The sequence below is a fragment of the Herpailurus yagouaroundi genome, unplaced genomic scaffold, assembly GCF_014898765.1.
Source record: "Herpailurus yagouaroundi ecotype Mexico unplaced genomic scaffold, PumYag 218, whole genome shotgun sequence".
Lineage (NCBI taxonomy): Eukaryota > Metazoa > Chordata > Mammalia > Carnivora > Felidae > Herpailurus > Herpailurus yagouaroundi.
Window position 1 is genome coordinate 5,125,689 of NW_024412449.1, and position 12,702 is coordinate 5,138,390.

The following is a 12,702-nucleotide window of genomic DNA, read 5'->3' on the forward strand; positions in this document are numbered from 1 at the left end:
TGCTCTACCCACTTTGCTGAATAATTTTATTTACTCCCACAATTTTCTGTCTCACTCATAGGCTGTTCCTACGTATCATTTCATCATTTATTATTCATAGCCTTAAAGTTTGCTGAGCTTTAGGTCCTGATTTTTACTGTCCTGGTGAATACCTCCACCTGCATAAGATGCAAAGACTATAAATATGTCCCAAACTGAACTTCTCCTTACCCTAATCTAGTCTCAAAACACTTTTTTAGTTACCAGTACCTCTGGTACTCTCTCTACCAGGCTCTAGCTCAGTTTTATAGGCTTCCTTCACCAACACCGCTTCTCCTCTACCCCATTCCATTCTCACTTTCTTGTCTAAATCCTGCCTTGTCCAATATTCATTTTTCTCCTTTTGCTTTGTTGACTACTGCTTTCCAAGAACATGCCATACATTTTTATGCTTCCATGAGTTGCTTATGGTTTCCTTCTCCTTGGAACGCTGTTTCCCCACTGTTACCTATCTAAATCCTACTCATCTTTCAAAATCCAACTCAAATGCTAATTCTTCCATGGAGCCTCCTGACACACCTTGTCAAAACCAAGCATTCACCTCTTTGGGCTCCCACAGAACCACCAGAACAAGTACTATAATCCTTTTGGAGTTATTGTGAGTTATGTATTTTCCTTTCTCTCCTGGTAGAGTGTGATTTTTCTTGAGGGAAGGAAGCATCATAACAGTGCATTGCACAATTCAGATGCTCAATAACATTTGTCAAATTGAATCAGAGAAGAAAATAATTGAAAAAAATGAAGATATCTTTAATAAGAGGCAATGTTGCTTAAGAAAGACATTAATACTTTGGAGGACTATTCTCTTATATAAAATCTTTGCTGTTAAAAAAATTGAGTGACAGGAGCACCTGGCTGTGTCAATCGGTAGAGCATGTGACTCTTGATCTTACGGTCGTGAGTTTAAGTCCCATATTGGTTGTAGAGCTTCCTTAACAAATAACAGTAGAGTGAGAGACATGCAGTAGCACACAGGGCAGATGCCTTCTTAACTCTTCTTAGCAGGTGATTTTCATTTGGCCTTTACCCTGCAACCCAAGTGGGCCTTCCCTTTAAAATGTTTTGTTTGAATAAGCTGAGATTTCTTAAAATTCATATCTTGAGAGATTTTATTGTTTAAGCAGAAGAGAGAACTCTGAACTCACACATTATCACATTATATGGTTTTGATATGTGGTGGGCTCCACATATATTAGTAATTGGCTTATGACGAAATCTAAACCTATCAGGACAGAAGAAGCAGTAGAACATATTAAGTGAAAGCTTGGCTCTGGAGCAGGACTGCCAGAGCCTGAATTAGGCAAATTAACTTCTCTGTGCCTCAGTTCCCTCTTGCGTCCAGTGGAGATTGTAATGGACCTACTTCACAAGCTTATTATGAAGATTAGACAGATTGATGTATGCAAAGTTCTTGAACAGGCTAGGCACATGGTAAGCATTCAGTAATTATTCTGTGTTATTATTATTTTCAATTACTACTTTCAACTGGGATGGCAAATCCCTGTCTCCTGTACCTTAATGACACCCCTGGAAGATTATATGACTTGACTACTACAATTCAGTTCAATCTGGTTTCAAACGTCAGTCTCATGATTGGTTCAAAGTTCTCTGCCTCACCCAATACAAGCTAGACTTACTGGCAGGAGGACACTGTTTGACTTTTTCAATCATCCTCCTGTTTTAGTGACCTAGAGGGTGCCGGGGGGGGGGGGTGGCGTTGGATCATGTTCTGGGGCACTGGGTCCCCTTCCCAGTTCTTGGGACTGGGTCAGGAAGAGAGATGAGACAGTCAGAGCTCTCCTTATATAGCTAGCTTCCTCTTGTTAGGAATGCATCCCTGAAACTCACTGCTGTGGTTCTCTTTTGTTCTGCTCCTGCTGTGGCCTCTGATGAAATGGTAGCCTCCACTGGATGGGTGCACACTGTTTAGTTTTACCCTAGGTACCTCTTTAGCGTTAGATTACTGAAGCACAGTGGATGCTGGAGAGGAGACTGGAAACGATGCTTGATTTTGTTGTTTTATTGTTCTGACAAGAGGGACAGCTTACAATTAGAACACTCTTATTTCCCACCATGCCTGCTGAATAAGCCTCCAGGGAGGATGTATAATAAAGCTCAGTGTGGCTGAAGCAGATCACAGACCAGAAGCCCAGATGCTACTCAAAGGGTTTCTGGATCTAAAGTACCTTTATATTTTTATTTTAAAGCTTTTTAAAATGTTTATTTGACACAGAAAGAGAGAGAGTGAAAGGGGGAGGGGCAGAGAGAGAGGGGGACAGAGGATCCAAAGCCTGATCCTGGGCTTGAATTCATGAACCAGGAGACAATGACCTGAGCTCAAGTTGGATGCTCAACTGACTGAGCCGTCCAGTTGCCCCATGGATCAATTACTTTAAAGAGAGTGATAACCCAAAAATAACATTTATTGAATATCTACTAAAGCTAGGTACTTATGCCTAAAGCTAGGTATACATTATCTATTGTATATGATAAGGATTACTAGTTCTATTTTACAGATGAGGAAAGTGAAGGTAAGAGGAATGAAATCAATTGCCATTATTTTTGAGGGCCTTGCTCCTTACATAAAATTTCCACACTGATCCAAAAAGATTTCAGAGAGGAGAGCTGTTTGAGTGGCTCAGTTAAGCCTCTGACTCTTGATTTCAGCTCAGTTCTTGATCTCACTTGTTCGTGAGAGGGTTTGTGAGATGGAGCCCTGAGTTGGGGTCTGCACTTGCTGTGGAGCCTGCTTGGGATTCTCTCTCCCTCTCCCTCTGCCCCTCTCCACTCACAGACTCAGTCTCTCTATCTCTTAAAAAAAAAAAAAAAAAAAAAAAAGATTTCAGAGAGGCAATATTACCAGTCATATTTTGGACATTTAGGATAAAGCTGTGATTGGTAATGTTAATTTTTTTAATGATGCAAATATACATCTTTACTTGGTATTAATTCATCACAAGTATAAAGGCCATAAAATATCTTAATTTTTACCCTTCTTATAGTATTTTCCCCAGTATTTACTTACTTATTTATTTATTTATTTATTTATTTATTTATTTATTTATATTTAAAACTCCAGTATAATAAACATACAGTGTTATGTTAGTTTCAGGTGTACAATATAGTGATTCAACAATTTTATACATTACTCAGTCCTCATCACAAAAGGTATGCTCTTAGTCCCCTTCACCTATTGCACATCCCCCTATATTGCCTATCCCCACCTCTCCTCTGGTAACCATTAATTTGTTCTCTGTAGTTCAGAGTCTGTTTCTTGGCTCATCTCTCTCTCTTTTTTTCCCCCTTTGCTCATTTGTTTTGTTCCTTAAATTCCACATATGAGTAAAATCCTATGGTATTTGTCTTTCTCTGACCGACTCATTTCACTTAACATTATACTCTCTAGCTCCATCTGATGCAGTTTTGGAGTGGTGGTGGGGTCTGGAGCCTATGGCCAAGAAAGAATTCTTGAGACATCTTTGGAGCAAAAGGTGATTTTATTAAAGCATGGGGACAGGACCCGTGGGCAGGAAGAGCTACACTGGGATTGTGAAGAGTGACTGGTTATATATATACCTTGGAGTTGGAAGAGGTAAAGGCCAAAGGGAGATTTCCACAAGGACTTTGATATGCTAAAGATGACTCATAAGATTCTGGAGGCCTAGCTATTGTCAAGCTAAGATTGTTTTTCCCTGTAGCCAATCATTAACATTAAGATAGTTGGGAGTTTCTGGAAAAATGGTATATTCCTCCTGCCTCAAGTATTAGCCAATGGGCTGCAGGTTATAAAGGAATTTCATTGTATCTACCATTTCCATCTTGTCTTTGTTCCTCACATCACTGTGGAAGGGATGGTGATGATAGGGCTCCAGGAAGCGGAGTCTATGGGTTTCTAGAGACTAGGCTATTGATAAGATTGCCTTTTTTTCTGGTGATTTACAAAGACATTTATAAACTGATGGAGACAGGAATATCACACATACCCCACCTGAGGGAGGAGGGTTTTGCAGGGTGTCAGCTTGATTTATGGTCCCTCATCACATTTACATCATTGAAAATGGCAAGATTTCATTCCTTTTTTATGCTAAGTAATATTCTAATATATATATATATGAATAAAGAAGTGATATCTATATATATATATAGATATATATATGCATATCACTTCTTTATTCATCTAAAGATGGACATTGGGATGCTTCCATATCTTGGCTATTGTATAATGCTGCTATAAACAAAAGGGGTACATATGTCTTTTTTTTTTTTTAATTTACATCCAAATTAGTTAGCATATAGTGCAACAATGATTTCAGGAGTAGATACCTTAGTGCCTCTTACCCATTTAGCCCATCCCCTGCCCTTGCACAACCCCTCCAGTAACCCTCAGTTTGTTCGCCATGTTTATGTTTTTGTATTCTCTGGGTAACTACCCAGTAAGTGGAGTGACTGGATCATATGGTAATTCCATTTAATTTTTTGAGGAACCTTCATATTGTTTTCCACAGTGGCTGCACCAGTTTGCATTCCCACCAATAGTGCACAAGGGTTCTTTTTTCTTTACACTCTCACCAACACTTATTGGTTCATATCCATCTTTATAGTCTTTTCACCAGAGAACTAAAGAAAAGGATGATCTTATTGATACTAGTTCAATGCCCCCCCCCCTTTTTTTTTTGGGGGGGTTTGTTTTCTTTTTTTTTTTTTTTAATTTTTTTAACTTTTTTTATTTATTTTTGAGACAGGCAGAGACAGAGTATGAACAGGGAGGGTCAGAGAGAGGGAGACACAGAATCCGAAACAGGCTCCGGGCTCTGAGCTGTCAGCACAGAGACCGAGGCGGGGCTCAAACTCACGGACCGTGAGATCATGACCTGAGCCGAAGTCGGCCGCCCAACCGACTGAGCCACGCAGGCGCCCCTTTCTATCCTTTTAAAATGTGTCTTCTCAGGGCGCCTGGGTGGCTCAGTTGGTTAAACGTCCAACTTTGGCTCAAATCGTGATCTCATGGTTTGTGGATTTGAGCCCTGCATTAGGCTCTGTGCTAACAGCTCAGGGCCTGCTTGGGATTCTCTCTCCCTCTCTCTCTCTGCCCCTCCTCTCTCTCTCTCTCTCTCTCTCTCTCTCTCTCTCTCTCTTTTTTCTCTCTCAAAATAAATAAACTTTAAAAAAAGTTTTACTGAAAACTATAGAAAGCTTATGAAAGAAATTGAAGAAGACACAAAAAATGGAAAAACATTCCATGCTCACGGATTGGAAGAACAAATATTGTTAAAATGTTGATATTGCCCAAAGCAATCTACATATTCAATGCAATCCCTATCAAAATAACACCAGCATTCTTCACAGAGCTAGAACAAACAATCCTAAAGTTTGTATGGAACCAGAAAAATGACTCCAAAGAGCCAACACAATCCTGAAAAAGAAAACCAAAGCTGAAGAAGGCATAACAATTCTGGACTTCAAGCTGTATTACAAAGCTGTAATCATCAAGACAGTATGGTACTGTCAGTATGGTACTGACACAAGTATGGTACTGACACCCCATGACCCAGCAACTGCACCACTAAGTATTTATCCAAAGAATACAGGTGTGCTGTTTTGAAGCACATGCACCCCAATGTTTATAGCAGTGCTATTGACAATAGCCAAAGTATAATGGAATATTACTCGGTGATCAACAAGAATGAAATCTTGCCACTTACAACAACATGAATGGAATTAGAGTGTATTATGCTAAGTGAAATTAGTCAGTCAGAGAAAGACAAATATATGAATTCACTCATGTGGAATTTAAGATACAAAACAGATGAACATAAAGGAAGGGAAGCAAAAATAATATAAAAACAGGGAGGGGGCAAAACATAAGAAATAATATAACATAAACATAGAGAACAAACTGAGGGTTGCTGGAGGGATTGTGGGTGGGGGGGATGAGCTAAATGGGCAAGGGGCATTAAGGAGGATGAGCACTGGGTGTTATATGTAGGGAATGAATCACTGGATTCTACTCCTGAAATCATTATTGCACTATATGCTAACAAACTCAGATGTAAATTTTAAAAAGTTTTACAATGTGTCTTCTCCATACATGTGTAATCTCTTCATCTTAGTTGAGCAAACTTTTTCATTATTAATTTGCATGTTCCATTGAATAACAGTATGTTTTAGGGAGACTCTTGCAAGAGCTAATGAGGAAAACATGTATAATGGTTTCTAAGATTTGCTAATGGTTTTTGATTTCCTCTGATCTCAGATCCAAGTGGTGAAACTAGCACTCTGTGTTTTATACACTCATACCATGTAAAGAAACTGAGGCCAAGAGCACAGTTAGAAGTTGGCAATGGACACAATAATCCCAATTCATTTCTTTTTCTTTTTGGCAAGAAGATAATTCACTGAAAATTAAAATTTTTTCTTTTTAAATCTTTAAATAAATCACCCTTCCAAAGCTCTTTCTCTTAGTCACTTGCTTGCCATCTGTGAACCACCACCAATTCAATTATAAATAAATATTTATAAAAATCCTGCTGTGTACCAAGCAGTGCTGGAATACTGTGGTCACCAAGGGAGATAAGGTGCTTGCTTTCATGGTGCTTAGGTCTTACCTAGGGAAACGGACAATAATCAGATGAATAATAAAATTTCAGGTGACGTGATATGAGGACAACAAGACTAAGTGTCATGAAGCAGAGTGATGAGAAGAGGGTAATAGCAAGTAGGATAGTCAGGAAGGACCGACATTTGACTGAAACCTGAATGACGAGGAGGCAGCTACTCAAAGATTTGGGAAAAGAGCCTCTCCAGCCAAGGAACTAGCAGGCACAAGGGCCTGGGAATTATTTGGCAATTTTAATGTTTTGGATACTGAGAGTATGAGTCCTCTCTTCATTCCCCCCAACCCTCACTGACAGAACCCGATGGCAAGTACAGTGTGAGATTGAAAGATTGTGTTTAACTTCTGGAAGTTAAAAGGCTTGTAGGGAAATATGCAGAAGTCAAGAAGAAAATAAAGGTGAACTGAAGCCCAAATTGTAGTCCAGGCCTACTAAGAAGCTTTCCTATAATGAAGGTAAATTCTACAATTTGATTCCGTTTTATTGATTCAATGATGTTATTGACTAGCAAAGAATCCACCCTAAATCACTCTTCTGTGCTCATTGCATCACTTTATTTATAACTAAATGTTTCCTGAAGTAAAGTAGAAAACAACTACTTTGCTCTCCGTATTTATGCTCCTCAACAGAGATCCCATAGTGGACTTTCTTACATTTGTGGTAAACTACTTTTAACCGTGCATCAAGGCAATAAAAATAGTTTTCATATGATTATGCCTTTGGAAATCTGGCACAAAATGTGATTTCACTTAGTGAGTGTGGTGTGACAGCTGTAAATTGCCACATTCCAGCTTAATGCTTCAATATTGTGTTTTCAGTGTGGCTGAGTTGCTGGTTTTTTCTGGCTTTGATTGCATTTTCCACAGAGAAGCTGGCACTCAGACAAATCCCCTGAGACACTCTCACAAAGAGATGCTGACAGATCTCTGTCTCTCAGAGGTTCTAACTGGGCAGTGATCCATGCAGACATGCTGGGCATGAGCCTGGGTTATCTGTGTCTGTTGGCCTATGGGAGGGTCTTCTCATTTTGTTTTGCCAACAGCCAAGAGATATAGAGAGACCCTTGGGATGGGAGTTCTGTCCTGGGGCCAACATGCTCTGGTAGGAAGGCACTGGACCAGTTTAATAGGGCAAAGAGTCTTATTCAAAGAAGCCAGAAGTACTTGAAGAATCAAATTTGTCTACCCAGTATGTGGGTGGGTCATTGACTAAGTGCTTAATAAATAATTGGTAGAGTGTTCAGGCATTCTCCTCAATACTAATGATGTATAGCTGAATACCTAATTCAAAGAACTCACCCTAACTTGTTTGGGGAAGTAGCCTGTAGTGGCCAGCCCTTTTTTGGCTGCCCCTTCCCAACCCTAAGACTGCTTATAACCCATTCAATGAATTTTCAAGTAGTTATTATCAAGTACTTCTTATGGGCCAGGGACTGTGGTCTGCCTAAGATGTGCAGAAATGAGCAAGACAGATTTTTCTAGGATTAGTATTGTACACACCAAAATGTTATAATGGTTATCTTAAGGGGGTAGAATTAGATGGAGACATGGTGAAGGGCACTTAATTTTTCATTTTGAACTTTACTATTTGAACTTTTTGTGACAAGCTGTTGGCCATGATACTTTTTTGTATCTCGACAAAAATCTTCCCTGGGTTCCTGGATGGCTTAGTTGGTTAAGTGTTGGACTTCGGCTCAGGTCATGATCTCACAGTTCGTGAGTTCAAGCCCCATATTGGGCTTTGTACTGTCAGTGCTTCAGATCCTCTGTTTCCCTCTCTCTCTGTCCCTCCTCCTCCTCCTCTCTCTCTCTCTCAAAAATAAATAAACATATTTTAAAAAGTCTTCTGAGCAACTGTTTGTGCCACTCTTCTGAGCTTTGAGAACACAGCAATGAATGAAGCAGAAAAAGTGCCCTGTTCTCACAGAACTTCCATTCCAAGTGGAGAAGCACCACAAAACAAAACAAAATAGTCCACACAAGTATGCCATATAATGATGATCAATGACATGTCCTATGGAAAAAATAAATACTTTTTAAAAATTAAAGAGTTATTCTGATTTGTTCAGATACTCTTGACTCTTTGGAGACCAGGATTCTTCACTGGCCTGGGCAAATAGCATTGACGGAAGTGGGCCAGAGGGCCAACCCTCAAAGCCTTGAACCATTTGGACTCATTCTGCACTCTTTCCAGCCAGCATAAATGAAAAGGCAGTCTGAGCTGCCTACATTCTTTGGGCATAAGAGTGATGTCAGTCCAGAGAGTCTGACCTGGCTAGTTGCTCTTGATTGGAGCCCAGGCCTTTCCCCACCCAGTCTGGGGACAGAACTCACTGCTGTGCCAGTATTTGAAGGTACTGACCCTGCCTACCCCACATTCATTGCCTGCTTCTTCTTTCCAACTTCACCAGCTGGTTTCCAGGGACCTGATCCTGCTGGCTTTTGGCCTGCCCTGTCTGACAGCTGCCGAACACTGGGACTTAAAAATTAGTTCTAAATGCCTGAGTCCAGCCACCACATTCCAATCAATTTTTAGGACCAATCCTCCTTCTTTGGCTCCCTGAGAAACCACTCTTCTTTTTCTGTTTCTTAAACTACTTCCATTCCCAGTTCAGACTGAGGTCTCCTCACCTGGGAATGCAAAGCTTAGGGTTTCCAGTTCCCGCTCACCAGCCAAGGAGAAGATGCTGTTTTCACTCAATTTCTCTAGTCTGAGAAGAGGTAAGACTTGATATGATAGTAAGTTAAAGAAAGACAGCCAAAATTGTATGCACATGGACATTACTAACATTTAAAAATTATTTTTATTTTAATCATGAAAGTGACACAAGCGTATTGCAAAAACTTTAGAGAATACAGTAAGAATAATTTATATTTTAACTATTATTTTCTTCTTGATCTGTTCTTGTGCTCAGAAGTTTGTTGTTATTGGTTAAATATATTATTCGTGCACACAGGATAAAATTCAAGTAGTAAAACATCACTGTTCCCCTGCCATCCGGTTCTTCTCCTGAAGGGAATTGTTCATAATATTCTTTTATAATCCTTTTTATTTCTGTAAAATCTGTAGTGATATTCTACTTTCTTTCCTGATTTTGGTAATGTGGTTTTTCTCACTTTATATTTCAGTCAACCTAGGTAAAGATTTGTCAATTTTGTTGATCTTTTTTAAAGAACCAGCTTTTGGTGTTGTTGATTTTCTTCATGTTGTTTTTCTATTCTCTTATTTTTGCCTCCACGCCATTGTTCTCTTTCTACTGCTAGCTGTGGACTCAGTTTGCTCCTCTTTTTCTAGTTCCTTAAGGTGTAAAATCAGGTTGTTAATTGACTTTGCCACTCTTTCTAATATACATGTGTATGTATTATTTTTATTTTATTGTAATTATCCTACGGTATAATTGAGTTTTTGCAATGCTGTTTTATGAATTTTAGCAAATAAACAGATTTACATAACTAATGTCACAATCAGGATACAGAAGATCTACTTATTTTGTTAGTTACTGAGAAATGAATTGCAAAATCTTCAACTATAATTGTGATGTGTGCATTTATTTCTTTCATAATTGTTACCAGCAGTTGTTGATATGATATATAAAGTTACTTTCTCCTTTTGTAATTAATCATATTTTATGGTGTTTTGAAACTATGTAAATATTATATTTTCATCAAAATTTTAATTTATTCATTGATTTTAAATTTTTATTTATTTTTTGGGGCGCCTGGGTGGCGGAGTCGGTTAAGCGTCCGACTTCAGCCAGGTCACGATCTCGCGGTCCGTGAGTTCGAGCCCCGCATCGGGCTCTGGGCTGACGGCTCAGAGCCTGGAGCCTGTTTCCGATTCTGTGTCTCCCTCTCTCTCTGCCCCTCCCCCGTTCATGCTCTGTCTCTCTCTGTCCCAAAAATAAATAAACGTTGAAAAAAATAAATTTTTAAAAAATAAATTTTTATTTATTTTTTATTTCATTTTAGAGAGAAAAAGCATATGAGTGGGGGAGAGGAGCACAGGGAGAGAGGGGGTGGGGGGAGAGAAATCTTAAGCAGGCCCCAAGCTCAGAGCAGGGTCAGGCTTAATTCTATGACCCTGGAATTATGACCTGGAATTATGAGCTGAAATCAAGAGTAAGACACTCAACTGATGGAGCCACCTACATGCCCCTGATTTCTTATTAATATAAATTCATAATTTCATATTTTATCTGATGGGCTATAGTCTGTTAAAACATCATTATTTATTTTGCATCTCACATTACATGCGATTTCATCACTAGAGCTTCTTCAAGCTTGCTCGAGTCCCTTTGATATGTCCCTGTCATTCTTTGAGCACTTCCTTGTTTCTTGCACAAGATGTTCCAGTCTCACTTGTATTTTTCCATGCCCCAAACTTGCAATCAGCCATTTCTCCAAGAAATGGGGAATGTTATTTAGAACCAAGATCTTGACACTAAGTATATTGATTGTTTTTGGGTGTCATTGCCCCTAAGCTCTTTTATTTTTTATTTTATTTTATTTTTAAGTAAACTCTATGCCCAGTGTGGGAGTCAAACTCATGACCCTGAGATCAAAAATCACATGCTCTAGGGGTGCCTGGGTGGCTCAGTCAGTTGGGCGTCCGACTTCAGCTCAGGTCATAATCTCACTGTCCGTGGGTTCGAGCCCTGCATCAGGTTCTGTGCTGACAGCTTGGAGCCTGGAACCTGCTTCGGATTCTGTGTCTCCCTCTCTCTCTGCCCCTCCCCTGCTCAAGCTCTGTCTCTGTCTCTCTCAAAAATAAATAAATATTTTTTAAAAATTAAAAAAAAAAATCACATGCTCTACCATCTGAGTGAGCCACGCACTCCTACCCCCAGGCCCTTTTAGTAGACACACTTATTTATATTTATATTCATTCCTACATCGATCCATCATCTATTGATCTACCTATCATCTATCCATGTACTGAAAACTATGATTTTGCACCGATACCTCCAATTTCAATCCAACATCACGGGTTTCATTCCACTTTTCTACCTTTCCGTGTTTCTAACTCTAATACTGGTAAGAAAATCCAGGCTTCTATTATTCCTAATACTATTACTTATTTTTTATCGAAATAGTTTGTAACCAATCTCTTATTCCTGTACCCCTCTCTCTCTTGTGCAGATGCCCACCTTATCCCACTTGAACTCCAACAGACACCTTGCACCAGGTTGCCCTACATGGAGGCACTTTCACCCAGTTTTGCCTCTGACTTCTTGTGCCATCATTGCCTCCTGTGGGGACACTCTCTTCATCCTCCTTTGGCATTGAAAACCTGGTTTGAGCTGCTGCTTCTGAGAGATACCCTTGTCACCTGGTGAGCAGAGAAGAGTTAATATAGCAGACCTGAGACTGCTCTCCATAGAAGAGCCTGCTTGAAAGGTTGGCCTGTGGCTAGCGTCTGGTAACTTGGATTTCAGGAAGGTTTCAGCATTCCCGTGAGAAGGGTGGCTCACTGTGTCCCAACTGTTTGTATAAATAACATGCTTTATACTGAACAAACTGCTTTCCTTGTGGGTATCTGGGATTCTGGCTAGGCATAGAGTGCCTATATGACCAACTTCCAACAAAAACTTTGGGCCCTGAGTCTCTAATAGGCTTCCCTGGTAGACAACATTTCATACATGTTGTCACAATTTGTTGCTGGAGGAATTAAGCATGTTCTGTATGACTCCACTGGGAGAGAGAACCCTCAGAAGTGTGTATCTAGTGTCCTCTGGACTTTACCTCATGTACATTTCCTTTTGCTGATTTTGGTTTGTATCATTTTGCTGTAATAAATCCTAGCCATGAGTATGACTATGTGCTGGGTCCTGGTTAATCATTGAACCTGGGGGTAGTCTTGGGGACCTCTGTCAAACCTGGCTTGGGTTCTGAAAACTTGGAATGGGCTGCCTCTCTGTAAGGACACTCTCTTCACTTGCCTGGGTTTTAAACTTCTATGCCAAACCAGCCTCCTCATTCTGTCTGGACTCTGACACCCTATGCCAGCCCACCCCACTTCAGGGACACCGTCCTCACACCATTTGTTTCCA

The 12,702-nt window shown here is 39.9% G+C and overlaps 1 protein-coding gene across 1 annotated transcript in view; it reads left to right on the forward strand.

Annotated features, from left to right (window-relative positions):
* The first annotated feature begins 3,298 nt into the window (after nucleotides 1–3,298).
* Nucleotides 3,299–12,702, forward strand: part of TMEM41B (transmembrane protein 41B) — a 41,068-nt gene continuing 31,664 nt past the window's right edge. The window contains exon 1 of the mRNA XM_040456919.1: nucleotides 3,299–3,304. The gene's annotated coding sequence lies outside the window, so the exon portion shown is untranslated. The remainder of the gene's footprint in view (nucleotides 3,305–12,702) is intronic.